This window comes from Dama dama, chromosome 28 (genome assembly GCF_033118175.1).
Source record: "Dama dama isolate Ldn47 chromosome 28, ASM3311817v1, whole genome shotgun sequence".
Lineage (NCBI taxonomy): Eukaryota > Metazoa > Chordata > Mammalia > Artiodactyla > Cervidae > Dama > Dama dama.
Window position 1 is genome coordinate 20,503,397 of NC_083708.1, and position 20,165 is coordinate 20,523,561.

Sequence of the window (20,165 nt, forward strand, 5' to 3'; positions counted from 1 at the left end):
TTCAGGCCTTTTTTGTTTGTTTCTTTTTATCCTATGAAAGGATTTTTGAATTTTCAAAAATTTTTATTGTATTATAGTTGCTGAATACTTTGTTTTAGTTTAAAACAAGAGAATTCAAGAGAAATTCTACAACCTTCTAGCGTTTTCTGGGATTTAATCAAGAAATCTAAGTTTCTCTTCTTCATTCCTTTTTTGGATTCATTCACTTTAATCTTAATAATTTTGGTCCATTTCTCTATAGTAAAAATAAGAAATAATGGAGCCTGTGAACATATGGAAAAATAACTGGATGTTATTTCAGTTTTGGAAAAAGAAAAAAAAAAAAAAAAAAGATTTGAGCAAGTTCCTCTGCCAAAGTTTTATTGCCAAATGTTATTTAAAATGATGCACAAGGAACCGGGGGAAATCTTAGTGATAATAAAAATGTAGAGGCAAAATGTAACATTTCTGAATGGCCAACAACATGATATAATATCCCTTATGGAAAGAATTTATTAAGCCCTTTATATCTTATCAGGGACAGCAAAGATCTCATGTTTGAAAACACATGCATCTCTTTTGTGTAAAAACATGCAGAGTGGCTGGGTTTCTGAAGTGCATTTGTAAGACAGAGAATTTGGGAATAAATCATTATATATTAGATCTGATTTATTCAGAACATAATAATCTAAGAATCTGTAAGTCCTCTGCACTGGATTGTTTTCTAAAGGCACCGTCTGTGCACAGGGAGTAGAGGATACTTGAAAAACAAAGCAGAAACCAGAGAGGGAAAATCAATTCCTCCCTCCTTTTCTTTCTGCCACATTCCCATACCTGCAAATTAAAAATAGTTAATATGTATAAAGTGTTTACTATATGCCAGACAATCTTCAAGCACTTTACAAATGTTATCTACTACAAATTTTTGAGACAATATACTCTTATTCTTGTTTCACAAATAAGGAAATGAAGACACAGATGAGTTAATTAACTTGTTTATGATGAGCTAGCCAGTAGGTGTTAAAGGCAGGATTTGAACATGCAGCCAGACTCTAGAGTGTGTCTTCTAAGCACTAGTTAGCACTGCCTTGGTGTAAAGTCTGTGCACATAGGGTTAATATGAGAGATTTACTATATCACAGAGGTAGGCTTCCCTGGTAGCTCAGCTGATAAAGAATCTGCCTGCAATGCAAGAGACCCTGGTTTGATTTCTGAGTTGAGAAGATTCCCCAGAGAAGTGATAGGCTACCCACTGCAGTATTTTTGGGCTTCCCTGGTAGCTCAGATGGTAAATCACCCACCTGCATTAAGGAAGACCTGGGTTCAATCCCTGGGTTTGGAAGGTCCCCTGGAGGAGGGCATGGCAACCCACTCCAGTATTCTTGTCTGGAGAATCCCCATGGACAGAGGAGTCTGGCGGGCTACAGCCCATGGGGCTCGCAAAGAGTTGGACACACCTGAGTGACTAAACACAGCACACAGCAACAGGAACCAACCTAGATGACATTCTTGAGGAAAAAAATCTAAGAATATTTCACAATAAGAACAAGTATAGTTCATCCAAAGATAATTCCAGACATTAGAATACAGTACAAAAAGAAGAAGCTGCAGAAGTTAGATTCTATACCTAGTCTTGTGCCACCTAAGTGTTACCTTTCTTACGTGACTGGCACCTATAGGATTGAGCCAGGTTGGGCCCAGGCCAGTTCCATCTTGTTTGTGCTACAGGAGAGCTGCTAATATATGGGAAATGGGACCTTTGCCAGAGACAACATTTATTTCATTTTTGGTAGGCATTGAGTTATATTTATAGCCATTAGGCCTAAAGTGTGTGTATTTAGGTGTGTGTGCATTTAGTTATTTAGTCTCATCCAACTCATTGTGACCCCATGGTAGCCTGCCAGGCTCTTCTGTCCATGAGATCCCCCAGGCAAGAATACAGGAGAGGGTTGCCATTTCCTCCTCCAAGCGATCTTCCTAACCTGGGGATCTTCCTAACCTGTGGATTGAACCTATGTCTCCTGCATTGGCAGGCAGCCTCCTGCACTGCAGGTGAATTTTTTACCCACTGAGCCATCAAGGAAGGCCAGTGTTTAATACCTCCTTTCATTGAATGGATTTTTCCATGCACTTAATACTTTCAAACGGAAAATAATTCAGCTCTGTTCCCTTAATGTATTCCATTTGATCAAAGAGAAGGAAGCATCGTGTTTTATATATAACCATGGTCAGTGTTAACAGTGTGACATTTTATCTCACTTTTAGTTTGTATCAAACAGAAAATACCCCAAAGACCATGTTATCTTTCACAATTCCAGTAATATTGCTTCTGAATGAGACTAGTATTTATCTATACTTATGAAGAGCCTCTAGAGTTGCAGGATTGTGCTTATGATGGGATTGAATCATCAGAAATTTCCCACATCTTTCTATATGGCACAGAGATATACAAATTCTAGTTTAAAAATGCAAACATATTTTTAAAAAGGAACTAAATACTTTTATAATTATGTGAAGGGATTTTAAAGTAGTTTTTGGGAGAAAATGATTTAGTGCATTTGTGTAAACAAAATGTACAATATAGGAGAATTGAGTATGGATATTTATCAGGGATATTCACTGTTATTTTGGCAACTATAAAGATAAAATTATAGGACATAGGGAAAAGATAACATGTTCATATTTTTAAAAGGTTAGCTCCATAGTTAAATGAGTAATAAAATATTTCTCTTGTGTAGTCTACATATTAGGAAGAAGATACAGTGAAAGGATGTGAATTTCCCTTTGAAATTAAATCAATCCACTGTTTGTTGTTTTTGTGCATGTGCTAGTGTCCATCTATAGCAAGAAGGTGGCCTTCCCAAGTGGCTCAGCAGGTCAATAATTCACCTGCAATGCAGAGGCCACCTGCCAATATAGGAGATGTGGGTTCAATCCTTGGATTGGGAAGATCTCCTGGAGGAAGAAATGGCAACCCACTCCAGTATTCTTGCCTGGAAAATTCCATGGACAGAGGAGCCTGGTGGGCTACAGTCCATGGGGTTGCAAAGAGTTGGATGCAACTGAGCATGCAGGAGTATAGCAAGAGGGCAGTTGGTGCAGGGTAACTTTCAGACAAACTTTTCAGGAAAACGTCTTTCATTCTGATTAATGTGATGTTTCTATGACTGTCATTCAAAAAGTATTTCTCTCTCTGCTTCCCCTTCCCCTTATGTATTTTCCAATACCTCCCAAAAGTAAAGCTTATCTTTTTTTGGTAAATTTATTTATTTTAATTGGAGGCTAATTACTTTATGATATTGTGGTAATTTTTGCCATACATTGACATGAATCAGCCATGGGTGTGCATGTGTTCCCCATCCTGAGCCCCCCTCCCCACTCCCTCCCCATCCCATCCCTCAGGGTCATCCCAGTGCACTGGCCCTGAGTGCCCTGTCTCATGCATCCAACCTGGACTGGCGATCTGTTTCACATATGGTAATATATATGTTTCAATGCTATTCTCTCACATCATCCCATCCTCGCCTTCTCCCACAGAGTCCAAAAGTCTGTTCTTTACATCTGTGTTGCTTATGCTGTCTCACATACAGCGTCATCGTTACCATCTTTTTAAATTTCATATATATGTGTTAATATACTGTATTGGTGTTTTTCTTTCTGGCTTACTTCACTCTGTATAATAGGCTCCAGTTTCATCCTCCTCATTAGAACTGATTCAAATACATTCTTTTTAATAGCTAAGTATATTCCATTGTGTATATGTACCACAGCTTTCTGATCCATTCTTTTGCCGATGGACATCTAGGCTGCTTCCATGTCCTAGCTGTTGTAAACTAATTTTAACCTTCACTTATTTCATTGGGTGCAAATGTAAAATAATGATACACACATGCACACATACACAGAGTCCACTCTATATTTTTGCCACATCTTTTTTCTTCTTCTGAGAGTCTGTATTGTATTTTTTCATGCAAATAAAGTTATTGTGGGAAAATCTGTATATTAAAATCTCAATTACATTCCAGTGCTTTAGTAATTTTAGAGTTAAGTACTATTTCAGTGTCTATTAAAGTTTTCATGGACACAAGATAGCCTGTTTTATGTGGAATAACTCTGTTAAGCAATTAAGCATTAACACGATCCTTAGGACATCACAGAGCCCTTCTTTCATCATGTAGACAAGTACAGACCATTTTGCATTGCAAATCACTTTATTCTATGTCAGTGAGCTACAGCGGACTGAATTCATTCCACCCCTGATCAGCTTTTACTTGACTTTCCTTTCTGGCACCTGGTTTGTTTGTTGTAATCACTTCTAGAGACTTTATTTTTTAATTCTTATTTGTGGTTGCTTTACAGTGTTGTGTTGATTTCTACTGTACAGCTAAGTGAATTAGCTATGCATGTACACATGTCCCCTCCTTGGGGGATTTTCTTCCTATTTATGTCACCACAGAGCACTGAGTAGAGTTCCCTGTGCTATACAGTAGGTTCTTATTAGCTATGTATTTTATATAGTATCAATACTGCAGATGGTGACTGCAGCCATGAAATTAAAAGACACTTACTCCTTGGAAGGAAAGTTATGACCAACCTAGATAGCATATTAAAAAGCAGAGACATTACTTTGCCAACAAATGTCCGTCTAGTCAAGGCTATGGTTTTTCCAGTGGTCATGTATGGATGTGAGAGTTGGACTGTGAAGAAAGCTGAGCACTGAAAAATTGATGCTTTTGAACTGTGGTGTTGGAGAAGACTCTTGAGAGTCCCTTGGACTGCAAGAAGATCCAATCAGTCCATCCTAAAGGAGATCAGTCCTGGATGTTCATTGGAAGGACTGATGCTGAAACTGAAACTCCAATACTTTGGCCACCTCATGTGACGAGTTGACTCATTGGAGAAGACCCTGATGCTGGGAGGGATTAGGGGCAGGAGGAGGAGGGGACGACAGAGGATAAGATGGCTGGATGGCATCACCGACTCAATGGGCATGAGTTTGAGTAAACTCCGGGAGTTGGTGATGGACAGGGAGGCCTGGCATCCTGCGATTCATGGGGTCGCAAAGAGTTGGACACGACTGAGCGACTGAAATGAACTGAACTATGTGTGTGGGTGCTTAGTTACTGACTCATGTCTGACTCTTTGCGACCCCATGGACTGTAGTCAGCCAGGCTCCTCTGCCCATGGAAATTCTCCAGGCAAGAATACTGGAGTGAGTCGTCAGGCCCTCCTTCTGGGGGATCTTCCCAACCCAGGGATCAAACCCAGGCCTATTTCATTGAGGCAAATTCTTTACCATACAATCGGAGCCATCAATAGTGTAAATATATCTAAAAGGTCATTTAGGGTGTTGTACTTTTCTTATAATGTTGACCTTTTCTTTTCGATTAAAAAAAAAAAAAACAAATTGGGAGAGGAGGGGCAGGCAGAGCAGAGAAAGACACTGAAAACGTGTGTGTGTATGTGTGTGTGCATTGGTCATTGGTACATTGTTCAAAATTTATACATTTCCCCCCTTTACACAGCAATTATATTCTTGTCAATAGCAGCCAAATTAAGTTTCCACACTGGAAACAAGAGTGGTTGTGAAATAGAACTGATGTTGAGGCTTAAAGGGAACAGTTTATTTTTTCTGTTTAGGAAACTGTAACTAGAGGAGAGAAAGGCACCCACATGTTCCCCTGTCCATCTCAAACCAAGCCCTACTTACCTCTTAGTGAAAAACAGAGTCATAGGATCAGGATCAGAGCCAGGGAACTTCTCTGTTCTTGCCTTGAGCTTAAGTTAATTTCAGTTTGAAACTTTGGGTGCCTCTGTTTCACCCTGGCTAACAGCAGGCATATAATTAGGCTCCAGCCAAGGACACATATGGCCCAGAAATAAGGAAACTAATATTTAACTAGTACTTACCATGTGCCAAGTATTGTTCTAAGGCAATTTCACCACCCAAGAAGGTATCTCGTTCTCTAGTCAAAGAAGGTAGTTGTTTAGTTTAGAGTCCTTTAGCTTTCAGTGATCAAGCTAAAGTGATCATTAGTTTGGGTGCAGTCTTATAATCCCTTTTCACTACATTTTGCCAAGTAGAGTGCCTTGAGCCAGAGTTTGTGAGACCTGAGAGAGAGGTCTTAAATCAAAGAAGAGAGTGTATTGCAAAGCTGAGGTAGGGAACGTGGTGCCATCACCTATATAAGACAGATGCCACGAGTTTATTTAGGGTCTAGAAAGTGTAATAATATTTCTTACAATGGCCTTACAAAGGGATCTTTGTGATCAGATAATTGTAGGAAATACAGCTTAAAGAAGTCAAAAGGCTTTCTAAATAGCTACATCATGGTAGACACAGGAAACATCTTGACATCAAGTCTGCTGGCTCTTACTTCAGTGCTTTCTCTCTTTATCCTCTCATCTTGATCTCATTTTGTTGCTGTTGTAAAACTCAAATGAAAATCCCCAACAAATGTAAGTGTGTGTATTTATGAGCTCTCCAAAGAAGTTAAAAAGATGAATTCTAACTTTTAATAATTTGGGCACTGTGAGTCTTGAGCAAAAGTGACAAGAATGATCTGGGTTAGAGCTTTTAATTACTGGCTGGAAACTCTCCCCAAACTCCCTTTCTTCTGTCAGGTCAACTAGCAAGTGCCAACTATTCCATCAGCCTGGAACTTTCAATAAGAAAATGTACAAGAAGCTGTGACATGGATGAGAAGTTAAACTTTTTGAATTGAGGTTTGTTTGTTATGTAGTTACTAATACTGTTTAATACATGTTAAATTATAGAGACTCATTGTGGTAAGCTGCTTCAGTCATGTCTGACTCTTTGCGCCCTATGGACTATAACCAGCCAGGCTCTTTTGTCCTTGGGATGCTCTAGGCAAGAATACGGTAGTGGGCTACTGTGACCTCTTCCAGGGTGTCTTCCCAACTCAGGGGTTGAGCTCAAGTCTCTTAGGTCTCCTGCATGGACAGGCAGGCTCTTTACCACTAGTGCCACCTCATTACATATGCTCAAAATTGATTTTTTTAAAAGAGAGGTAGTAATTCAATATTATTAAATATACTTATAAAAAGTAACCAGGAGAAGAATTTAAAAATAACAGAGTTCATACAGTCAAATAGGGTTATCATAACTTAAATTTGTCATTTTTCTTAGCAAAAAGATATTTACGTGCCCCAGGATTTATACACCAACAAATCAAGACAAAACTGAATGGTTTAGAATTAGGTACAGTAACCACTGAAGTTTACTGAATTGTGTGTGCTCAGTCATGTCCAACTCTTTGCAACCCCATAGATGTTAGCTGGTCAGGCTCTTCTGTCCATGGAATTTTCCAGGCAAGAATACTGGAGTGGTTTGCCATTCCCTCCTCAAGGGGATCTTCCCAACCCAGGGATCAAACCACATATCTTGTTCCTCCTGCATTGGCAGGCAGATTCCTTACCACTGTGCCACCTGGGAAGCCCATAGCATGATTTAAATCCAAAAATGAATGAAAGAGGTTACCACCCATCAGAAGTAGGACAGGGCAGCAGAAGGATGAAAATCTGTTTTTTATTTTTTCTTTTCTAAAGTGGTATACATGTACTGTTTCCTTAATTAAAAAGAATACAGACATGACCAGATATGATTCTCTGGTCTCTGCTTACTTCTCCAGTCCTCTTGGATTTGTCTATGGGATTCTCGATCTGTACACTCAAGTCCTGACCACTGTCTTACTAGAGGCAAAAATAAATGACGCACTTAGATATGTGATGGTCTGGCCCAGTACTAAAGCCACACTGCTGAATTTGCTTCTCAGATCATCTTGTTCTGATGACACTGGTATTCAAATCACCTGGGGAAAATTCTAAGCTGCCCAAGAGGTCTATGGATCTCAACTTTTCATTTCTCTGAATGCCTGGGTCCTAGATTTCGGAACTTAGCTTCAGTCTTCAACTCTAGTTTAGCCTACTAGCCCATACTTCATACAGAGTTACCCGGCCATTATTTTCAGAATCTTTGCATCTTTGCATTGACATGGCTTCTCTTCCTCCCTGACTTGGGTCTCTGCAATGGGCTTCCCAGGTGGTGCTAGTGGTAAAGAACTTCACCTGCCAATGCAGTAGATGCCAGCGATGTGGGTTCAATCCCTGGGTTGGGAGGATCTCCTGGAGGAAAGCATGGCAGCCCACTCCAGTATTTTTTCCTGGAAAATCCTATGAACAGGGGAGCCTGATGGGCTATAATCCATGGAGTCACAAAGAGTTGGACACAACTGAAGTGACTTAGCATGCAATGGCTATGAAGAGATGGTAGCCTTCCTGACTAACCCTGAAGTTTTGATTGACACTTGGACTCCCACCATTGTACACTTCACCTGAATGAATGCCATCTCAACCTTGTTCAGCCTCTCAGTTGTCTCTGACTATTTGCGACCCCGTGGACTGTACCCTCCCAAGCCACCCTGTCCTTCACAATCTCCTGGAGTTTGCTCAAACTCATGTCTGTTGAGTTGGTGATGCCATCCAACCATCTCATTCTCTGTCATCCCCTTCTCTTCCTGCCTTCAATCTTTCCCAGCATCAGAGTCTTTTCCAATGAGTTGGCTCTTTGCATCAGGTGGCCAAAATATTGGAGCTTCAGCTTTAGCATCAGTCCTTCCAGTGAAAATTCAGGGTTGATTTCCTTTAGGAATGATCCCTTTGATCTCCTTGTTGTTCAAGGGGCTCTCAAGAGTCTTCTCCACCATCACAGTTTGAAGGAATCGGTTGTTTAGCATTCAGTCATTTTTATTGTCCAGCTCTCACATCCATACTTGACTATTGGGAAAACCAGAGCTTTGACTATACAGATCATTGAAGGCAAATTCATGTCTCTACTTTTTAATACACTCTCTAGATTTGTCATTGCTTTTCTTCCAAGAAGCAAGCGTCTTTTAATTTCATGGCTGCAGTCACCATCCACAGTGATTTTGGAGCCCAAGAAAATGAAGTCTGTCACTGTTTCCATTGTTTCCTCATCCATTTGCCATGAAGTGATGAGACTGGATGCCATGATCTTAGTTTTTTGAATGTTGAGTTTTAAGCCAGCTTTTTCACTCTCATCTTTCACCTTCAAAAGGCTCTTTAATTCCTCTTGACTTTCTGCCATCTCAGCCAAGAACTGAGTAAATCCAAAATGAAGCTGAAGCTGGGACATCCTTGGACACTGTTCAGTTATCTGGCTAGCTCCCAAAGGTTTGCCAACCATTCCTACTCCTGGCGAATGGGTCTTTCTATGTTATAGGTTGCTGTGACTAACACATACATTTTATTACCAAGTTCTGAGCTGCACACCATCAAAATGAATGAAAATTTTTGCATAGCTTTATTGTGTCAGTTTTAATCACATGAGCACAATGAGAGAATATTTTCTCAACATTGAACAAAGCAAAAAGTAAGAACAAAATTAACACCTTGTATTCAAGTCTAAAGTTTGCTTTAATTGACTTTTCTATCTCAAGCTTCACCTCTTAAAGGCAAACAGAGTAATGGGTTCAAAGTGTACATTTCTGAATGTGTTTTCTAGAAATCATTATAGTATTGCTAAGTATGCCTGCATGTGTTTATAATGTGTCAATATTTCTGCCTCCTTGGCAATGCTAATCACTCATTGTTTTATATATTTGATTTCCTGATAGATGAAAAAGAATATTTTATTATATGTTGAATTGTTTCCATCTTTGACAATGAGATTGAATTTTATTTAATTGTAATTTCTGATCTTTGTCATTCTTCCCTTGGTATATTGGCCTTTTTCTTATTTATTAAAAAAAAAAAACAATTTTCTTTATTTAGATTAACTTTGTTTATCATGTATATGCAGATAACTCTTCCAGGGTAATTTTTAACTTCCACTTTTATAAATTTTTGGTCAAAATGTAACCTAGTCAATCATGCTTTTTGCAGATTTTTCTTTCAGATTAGAAATGTTAGATAGGAAGTTGCACATGAGCAAGAAGAGGTGGCCTAGCTGAAAAAGATTCAAGCTGATCTCTAAACCTGACCCAATACAGGCCCCAGTGTTATCCAGGAGAGCTCACAGATATGCTACAAAATAACTGTAGAGACTTTTCCAACTCCAGCATGTGCGGCCTGATGCAGCGCTGTCTGATGCACAGATGTGTCCTCAAGTGACCTTAGGCAGCCAGGAGCCCATTAAAAGTTCATAAATATTCTATACATACATTTGATTATAATAGACTGAATTATGGGAAAGACATGGGCAATAAAGTCTGTTGTTATGTAACTTGCAACTGTCAATCAGAACTGTCAATCCCGCACCCACCTTGAATGAATGTCTAAAAGCCTTGTCTTGAAGACCCCCTACCGCATCATTCTCTTGCCAGCAGCTTTCTTGGCCTGGCTCCCCTCTCCCTTGAGGTGTTCTTTCTGTTCTTTCTTCAATAAACTGGCTTTAGTCAAGGCTAAGACTTCAGATTCTTCTTTGTGTCTTTACCAAGAACAGAGGCTCATGAGGAAGGGTTCTCTTTGACTCTCCCTTTCTGAAGGAAAAGGCTTTTCCCAGTGTTAAGATTACATGCTGCTGCTGCTGCTAAGTCACTTCAGTCATATCCGACTCTGTGCCACCCCATAGATGGCAGCCCACCAGGCCCTGCCGTCCCTGGGATTCTCCAGGCAAGAACTCTGGAGTGGGTTGCCATTTCCTTCTCCAAAGCATCAAAGTGAAAAGTGAAAGTGAAGTCACTCAGTAGTCTCCGACTCTTAGAAACCCCATGGACTGCAGCCTACCAGGCTCCTCTGTCCATGAGATTTTCCAGGCAAGAGTACTAGAGTGGGGTGCCATTGCCTTCTCTGTAAGATTACATATGGCAATTAATTTTTGAAACGATTAAAGGCAAATTTATCCACAATTATACAAAATAAAACTGGAATGTGTTAAAGTCCATCAGTCAGTCAGTTCAGTTGCTCAGTCGTGTCTGACTCTTTGTGACCCCATGAACTGCAGCATGCCAGGCCTCCCTGTCCATCACCAACTCCCAGAGTTTACTCAAACTCATGTCCATTGAGTTGGTGATGCCATCCAACCATCTCATCCTCTGTCGTCCCCATCCACTCCCACCTTCAATCTTTCCCAGCATCAGGGTCTTTTCAAATGTCAGCTCTCCGCATCAGGTGGCCAAAGCACTGGAGTTTCAGCTTCAACATCAGTCCTTCCAATGAATATTCAGGACTGATTTCCTTTAGAATAGACTGGTTGGATCTCCTTGCCGTCCAAGGGACTCTCAAGAGTCTTTTGCAACACCACAGTTCAAAAGCAAAAAGTTGAGTTACAATAAAATCTCCAAAAAAAAGCCCTCCAAGTTCCCTGAAGTGGGATGGTGAGCAAAAGCAGATACAGATTAGAAAAGAAAATTAAAATTCTTTTATGCATTAAATCTTAATAATATATGTTGTTCAACATTTCTTTGATGCTCAAACACATATTTACGAGGCAAAAATCTCAGAGTTGGAATCAGCCTTTGCCTTTCTCATCTGAGGTCACCATGCGGCAGGCACTATAGAAGACGGGATAAGACAAATATTAAGAGTTTCATGTTTTGAATTACTTTTTGGCCAGATGTGAACCTTTCCCTTTCACCAAAATTAAAAAAAAAAAAAAAAAGACTCAATAGCCTTGTTAGTCGTTCCTTCCTTGAACTGTTGCCTCATGAAATCCCCAAGCTACAGAATCGCCCCAACTCCTCCAGGGAGGCTGGAGCACAGCCGAGGGCCGGTGTCTGCCGGCAGGACCACCAGTCCTTTCAGAAGACAATTTGCCAGTCTTGCTGAGGATTGCATGCGGTGGGTTCTAGCAGAGGAAGTGTGTTTGTAAAGAGAGCGGAACAAAGGGATGGGAGATATTACTCAAATTAACATTTTGAGCGGGGCCAGGGCCTAAGGGAGCAGATGAAATACGGTTGTACAGACTTCACACTTGTCTTTAGCAGCCGCCCTCCACCTCGCCCCCTGCCCACGCCACGCCGTCACTCCACCTCCCCCGTAGATAACATTTTAAGAACGAGTTTCCTAAGGTCTCAGTTTTAGAAACATTTTCCTCCAGAGAGATGAACAAGAAAAAAATGTTGCCTCTAGTATGTTTCTACTTTTCTCACGACCCCTCCGCTCTCTCCCTCCTTTCTCTGTAGTGGAAAGTTATGAAGTTTCCCATGTTAAATTCTTCCCTACATCCAAAATTAAGAGGAAGACAATCATGGGGAAAAAAAAAAAAAAAAAAAGACTCACTATTATCCTGACAACAAGCGTCCACTCCAAATCACCTTTCAGTTTGTGAGCAATGTTTACCAATGTTTCATGCCTCTTCTTAGTGCCCGATGGTTTTTCTTTTACTTTTCTTTTCTTTTCTTTTTTTTCAGATTTAGAGAGACACTTCAGTTTCTTGCAGTCACTTGACTCTGATAAGAGGACCCCAGAAGCTGAGGGGCTTACCTTTTAGAGCCAACTGTGAATTCCACTTTTATCATTTTACTCAGTCCTTCAATCACTACTAGTCATTAGACACCTTTGTTTTGTAAATCTAACTTCTGCTAATAGTAGACTTGGAAAAATTTTCAAAAAGCAGTTTTATTCATTCTGCAATACGGATTACAATGTGTCTTATATAATTTTTTCTCAAATTAAATTCTCCCAGTATTTCGAAGAACCATATTTTTATCTGGCATGTTCTTGGCCTAACCATAGAAGAAATAAGTTTATTGCTTACATAACCATGTGAATCAGACATGGAAAATACATATTAAATTATCTAATTCATCCTTCTGCCAATACTGAATTACTCCCTGAAGTCCATTGTTCTATTTTTTAGACTTGTTACATGATTCACTAATAAACCAACATTCCTAAATTTTCCTTATTTATTTGTGAATTAACATGGATACCTTTATCCAATGAATACAGTCTTTATTAGTATTTGCTGACTATATAAAAACATTAACATTATCTCATAACATTGTCACCTATTATTAAATATTATCAGCTATTATTTATACATGTTAAATAATTTATAGCTATGTAAAATATAATATTACATTTTAAAATACACTTTAGAGTATTAGTGAGTTTGAATCTGTTTGATATGTATTCATTGTTTTTCACTTTTAGAAAAAAATTTCCCTTTTATTTCTCTGTCAGTTAGACATTTCAAATACTTGGGGTTTCTAATTTACTTGCCTGAGCTCTGCATGCATATTTGGCCTATCATATGACTATAAATACCTTTCTTAGTTTTTTACTTTTCTTTTATGATCTGTAAACATTTCATGCAGCCACATACATTGACATTTCTTTCTGATATTTTAAACTCTTTATAAGATTGCAGATACCACTGCCACCCATATTTCATTAACGTCCATGCTTCTTTTAGTTTACCTATTAATTTGTCTTTGATATTTAAATTAATGTTTCACTTAATTCTGGGTGCCATGAAAAACCTGAATTATTTTAGTAACAAATCAACAGCTTAAACATTATTAGTAAAGAATCAATAGATTTCTACATATTTCATCATATTTATGTGGTATATTAACTGGATACTAAGTAGAATTGAACCATCTTTGTATTTCTTCTTTTTGATGCATTAATAAAATTTTAGTATTTCTTTATTGCCTTTCACCAGACTATAAATTTCATAAACGCAGGGACTGTGTATTTACTATTTTGTGATTTCACACATGTTTGAATCAGAATGGTACTCAAGATGAGTATGTTTAAAATATGCATATATATCTGTGTGTGCATAAAAACTTAAATGTAGATACATCTACATGTAGGCACTGATAAACAGTATTACTATCTATATGTATGTACACATATATGCACACATGCACATGTATGTATACACACACTCATACTCCTTGTTTAGACTGGCTGATAAAAGGAAATAATATTGTAAAAAATGCAAGAATTATTTTTAAAGGATCACTATGCAATGACTTTCTGAGACTGACAGTTTAGGTCACTAATGAAGGATGGAAAATGAATGAAACACATTTTGCCACCTATCCTCTCCTTCCATCCCCTGGAAATGAGAGCCTGTTCTCTTTTCCTCCCTGTCTCCCTGTCCTGCACACTCCCACCTCCTCTTTTAAGTGCATCTATATAGTTCAGAAACTGAAGATGTTAGCCTAAAGACCAGCACTTGTTTCCCACGCATCAGAGACAGATGAGGACATTCTCAATAATGGAACCTGCAAGCATCGTTATCTCTTTTGCTTTTACTTTTAGCTCTTTGAGGGCTCTTTTTATTTATTTTTAAGGGATAAAATTGTTCATTGATTTTTTTGTTTTTGTTTTCACCAAAAAGAAATCACAGCTATTTGACAAGAAACTCAGGAGAAATAAGCAGTAAGCTAACAGAAGAAATGAACAAAACTATGATTCCATGGTGTCAGAGACAGGCTCTGCTGATGCTGCTGCTAAGTCGCGTCAGTCGTGTCAGACTCTGTGCGACCCCATAGACGGCAGCCCACCAGGCTCCGCAGTCCCTTGGATTCTCCAGGCAAGAACACTGGAGTGGGTTGCCATTTCCTTCTCCAATGCATGAAAGTGAAAAGTGAAAGTGAAGTAGCTCAGTCGTTTCCGACTCTTAGCGGCCCCACGGACTGCAGCCTACCAGGCTCCTCCATCCATGGGGTTTTCCAGGCAAGAGTACTGGAATGGGTCGCCACTGCCTTCTCCGCAGAGACAGGCTCAGTAAAGATTTATTTGCATTTCCAACAAAATTTTGTCCCATTGCTTCCAGTGGGCATAACTGTTTAATAATCTTTTGTTGAAGTTATGAACTAAAAATCATAGGTGTTATTAAAAACAGTCTTATAAGAACCTCCTTGAATTAGGAGAATATGGAATCTGGTTTTGGACTTTCTTCTTCTGGTTCAAGGACCAGACTTTGTTTTGGTCACTATTGTTCTCATATAAAATAAAATTTAGAAGGATATGATGTACATCACAGGGAATATAGTTAATATTTTATAATAACTTTGTATGAAGTATGTGTGTGTTTAGTCCCTCAGTCGGGTCTGACTCTTTGTGACCCCATGGATTGTACCCCACCAGGCTCCTCTGTCCGTGGGGATTCTCCAGGCAAGAATACTGGGGTGGGTTGCCATGCCCTCCTCCAGCGGACCTTCCTAACCCAGGGATTGAACTTAGGTCTCCCGTACTGCAGGTGGATTCTTTACCATCTGAGCCACCAGGGAAGCCCATGAAAAGTGGAGTGGGCAGCATCCCTTCTCCAAGGGATATTCCCAACCCCAGAATCGAACCGGAATCTTCTGCATTGCAGACGGATCCTTTACTAGCTTTATCAGGGAAGCCTATGTACGGAATACTTTTGTTGTTGTTGTTGTTCAGTCACTCAGTTGTGTCTGACTCTTTGCAACCCCATGGACTACAGCACTCCAGGCTTCCCTGTCCAAACAGGGAAGAGTTTGTGCAAACTCATCTCCATTGAGTCAGTGATGCCATCCAACCATTTCATCCTCTGTCATCCCCTTCTCTTCCTGCCTTCGATCTTTCCCTCCATTAGGGTGTTTTCTAATGAGTTGGCTCTTTGCATCAGGTGGCCGAAGTATTGGAGCTTCAACTTCAGTATCAGTCCTTGCAATGAATATTCAGGACTAATTTCATTTAGGATTGACTGGTTTGATTTCCTTGCAGTTCAAGGAACTCTCAAGAATCTTCTCCAACACCATGGTTCAAAAGCATCAATTCTTTGGTGCTTGGCCTTCTTTATAGTCCAACTCTCACATCCATACATGACCACTGAAAAAAACCATAGCTTTGACTATATGGACCTTTGTTGGCAAAGTAATATCTCTGTTTTTTAATATGCTGTCTAGGTTTGTCATAGCTTTTCCTCCAAGGAGCAAGTGTCTTTGAATTTTGTGGCTGCAGTCATCATCCACAGTGATTTTGGAGTCCCCAAAAATAAAATCTGTTACTGTTTCCATTGCTTCCTCATCTATTTACTGTGAAGTGAAGCTACCAGATGCCATGATCTTCATTTCTTGAATTCTGAGTTTTAAGCCAGCTTTTTCACTCTGCTCTTTCACTTTCATCAAGAGGCTTTTTAGTTCCTCTTCGCTTTCTGCCATAAGGGTGATGTCATCTGTATATCTGAGGTTATTGATATTTCTTCTGGCAATCTTGATTATAGCTTGTGCTTCAGCCAGACTGGCATTTGCATGATGTACTCTGCATATAAGCTAAATAAGTGGGTGACAATGTATGGAGTATAATCTATAAAAATATGGAATTGCTGTGTTTTATATTTGAAACTAATATCATAAGTCAACTATAATTCAATTTAAAAATCTATTCCTTAAAAAACATGTTCAGGGTTTTTAGAATCCATTTTAGCTTCTGTTGCATCAACAGAATTCCCTTAATTTCTGAGGTTACCTGTTGAACTGTTTTTAAAGGCAGCTGCAACCCAGTCATTTTCTCAGCTCAATTACAGGTATTTGCATTTGTGTGAGATCATTCTTAAAATGTCCAGGCATTTGAAATGGTATTCATTCATTCAGATTTTATTTCTATCATTCTCACTACAAAAAAGGGATTTGGGAAGTCTTATCATTGCCGTTAATTGCTGAGCATCAGTGCAAGTCTATGTAAAGAGCATTCTTGATTTTAGTTTCAGAGAGAGAAGGGAGAAAATGGGACAGGGAAATAGAAAGAAGCAGCAGATGGCAGAGATCTGTTGGTTCTTTAATGGACCAGAACCTGGTGGTCTGGAGTCGACGATGAGAAAGTGAAAGAAGGAAAGAGGCTAATATTCCCTGGGTTACACAGCCAGCTTTCATGTTCCAGGGAATCAGCCAGAAATAGCGAGATAAAGAGAAAGAGAGGAAGAGAAAGAAAGACAGACAGATATGGGGACCAAAGCTCTGATGGAGCAAAGGTGTTTTAATCAACATGGCGTGGGCATATATACTGTCTTACAAGATAGTTATTCCCAGCAAAGATAAAGATTAAAATTCCAGACTTACAAAATACAAGGCAATCCCTATTAAAGAGAGAAGAGGGTACTTATCACCATAAAGAGAAACTAACAAAGGAAATGCTGGATTCCTCAGCCCAGGGAAAAGCATGCCTCTCCTCTTAATTCCTGAATATTCAGGAATTAGTAAGGGCCAGAGAGTTTCTGACAGATCCAAAACAGCACACAGAAACACTTTTCTTAAATGCTTCCTGACAAAGATCCAGATTTTGGGGGGCTACCATTGGTCATTGATTGATTCTGTAAGCTTGGGAAAGTGATTTGGCTTCCCTATGTGACACAGTTTTCTCAGATTAAAATAGGAATAGGGACTTCCCTGGTGGTTCAGTGGTTAAGATTCCATGCTTCCAATGCAGGGGACACTGGTTCCAACCCTGATGGGGAAATTAAGATCCTTCATGCTGTGCAGTATGGCCAAAAGAAAAAAAAGAAAAAAAGTATTAAATGTGTTAAATAATTTCCTATGTCCACCAACACTTAACCAGGTTAGTTATCTTGAAAAGAAAACCTTTGCAAGATACTAATGGTTATTAAGGAGGGGTTGATTTAAAATATAAGCATCCATTTTATTTATGCTCCCATAGCTTTGAAGTTTCAAGTGAAGGTAGTCTGCTACAAAACTGCCCAGAATCCTGGATATCTGTTATGTTACCATGTACATTTATCAGCTCCTCTCTCACTCTCTTCCACCTCTCAGCCAAGTTAATTTAGTTTCTGTAAAACTCAGATGTAGACACTAGATTAGACACTAGACTCTGGGTATCTATTCTATGCAAGGGAAAAGTAGAGGAGGTTGGTCTTAGAGCTTTCCCAGTCAGGAAATCATAACCTGTACATCTTCCTACTATGCAGACCAAAATGATGATTCATTTGATGACAGTGAGACAGGATTACTCTCTCTTCCAAACTTCCTTCCCTTATTTTACTGAATTTAATGTACCCACAATACTCTATGAATTGAAAATGAGTTTGTCATACCCCAGTCATTTTTTTTTTTTAACTTTTTATTTTGTGTTAGGGTATAGCCAGTTAACATTGTTGTGATAATTTCAGATGGACAGCAAAGGGACTCAGCCACACCATATGCATGTAATCCATTCTCCCCTAAATTTCCCTCCCATCTAGGTTGGCACATAACATTGAGTAGCATTCCATGTGCTATACAGTACCAACCATTTCTTTTAGTGGTACATTTTTGTGGATAGGGAGGGGAATAAAAGGAGGTGGGCATAAGATTTAGAAGTTTAAATCCACTTATCTCTGTTAACGTGCCTGAGGAGATAGGCAGTCTACTCATGTGGAGAGGATTCAAAAAGCTTCTACAAATGGGACCTAATGAAACTTAAAAGCTTTTGCACTACAAAGGAAACTATAAGTAAGGTGAAAAGATAGCCCTCAGATTGGGAGAAAATAATAACAAATGAAGAAACAGACAAAGGCTTAATCTCAAAAATATACAAGCAACTCCTGAAGCTCAATTCCAGAAAAATAAATGACCCAATCAAAAAATGGGCCAAAGATCTAAACAGACATTTCTCCAAAGAAGACATACAGATGGCTAACAAACACCTGAAAAGATGCTCAACATCACTCATTATTAGAGAAATGCAAATCAAAACCACAATGAGGTACCATTACACGCCAGTCAGGATGGCTGCTATGCAAAAGTCTACAAGCAATAAATGCTGGAGAGGGTGTGGAGAAAAGGGAACCCTCTTACACTGTTGGTGGGAATGCAAACTAGTACAGCCACTATGGAAAACAGTGTGGAGATTTCTTAAAAAACTGGAAATAGAACTGCCATATGACCTAGCAATCCCACTTCTGGGCATACACACTGAGGAAACCAGATCTGAAAGAGACACGTGCACCCCAATGTTCATTGCAGCACTGTTTATAATAGCCAGGACATGGAAGCAACCTAGATGCCCATCAGCAGATGAATGGATAAGGAAGCTGTGGTACATATACACCACGGAATATTACTCAGCCGTTAAAAAGAATTCATTTGAATCAGTTCTAATGAAATGGATGAAGCTGGAGCCCATTATACAGAGTGAAGTAAGCCAGAAAGATAAAGAACATTACAGCATACTAACACATATATATGGAATTTAGAAAGATGGTAATGATAACCCTATATGCAAAACAGAAAAAGAGACACAGAAGTACAGAACAGACTTTTGAACTCTGTGGGAGAAGGTGAGGGTGGGATGTTTCGAAAGAATAGCATGTATACTATCTATGGTGAAACAGATCACCAGCCCAGGTGGGATGCATGAGACAAGTGCTCGGGCCTGGTGCACTGGGAAGACCCAGAGGAATCGGGTGGAGAGGGAGGTGGGAGGGGGGATCGGGATGGGGAATACGTGTAACTCTATGGCTGATTCATATCAATGTATGACAAAACCCACTGAAAAAAGTAAAATAAAATAAAAATAAAATAAAATAAAAAACAAAAAGCTTCTTCAAGGTTACTCTATGGAAGGAGAAGATGTGTATGTAAAGGACTCTGGAGAAGAATATCTAGAGTTTGTACTTGAGGAAACTAAGACTTGGAAAACTTGATTCTTCAAGCAATCATCGTCAAATGACCCTAAACTAATTGAGATGCCATTGAACTTAACTCCTCATGAAATACCTAAATTCAAGTTCTTATAAATTGCTATGTCATAAACGCTTAAAGTCTCATATCCATTAATACTACGTAGGTGTACTGCAAATAGTATCATTTTAAATACTGTCATCAAATTCAACAAAGCAGCTTAAATGCTCTATAAATGCCCTTGTAGATGGACAGAGCTCCTTATTAAAGGAACAGTGGCTAGCACACTTTGAAACACATATACAAAGTCTATGAATTCATGACTTGTCCATCACAGCTGTGGTCCAATCAGAAGTGAGGAACTAGACAACAATGACCCCGGAAAGCTGTCTTAGATTTTATCGGCATAAGAATTCCCTCCCTCATTGCACAGTTTTGAAATTTACAAAGCTCGCCACTGATGTGCCTGAATCCTTTGCTAGGCTCTGGCTGGCCAAAGTCCCACATTCTCTGATGACACAATATCTGTGTTATGCCAAAGATTTCCACCTTATGCTTTCTATAGTAAAACTTTTACTATCAAATATTTGAGGTCCTTTGATA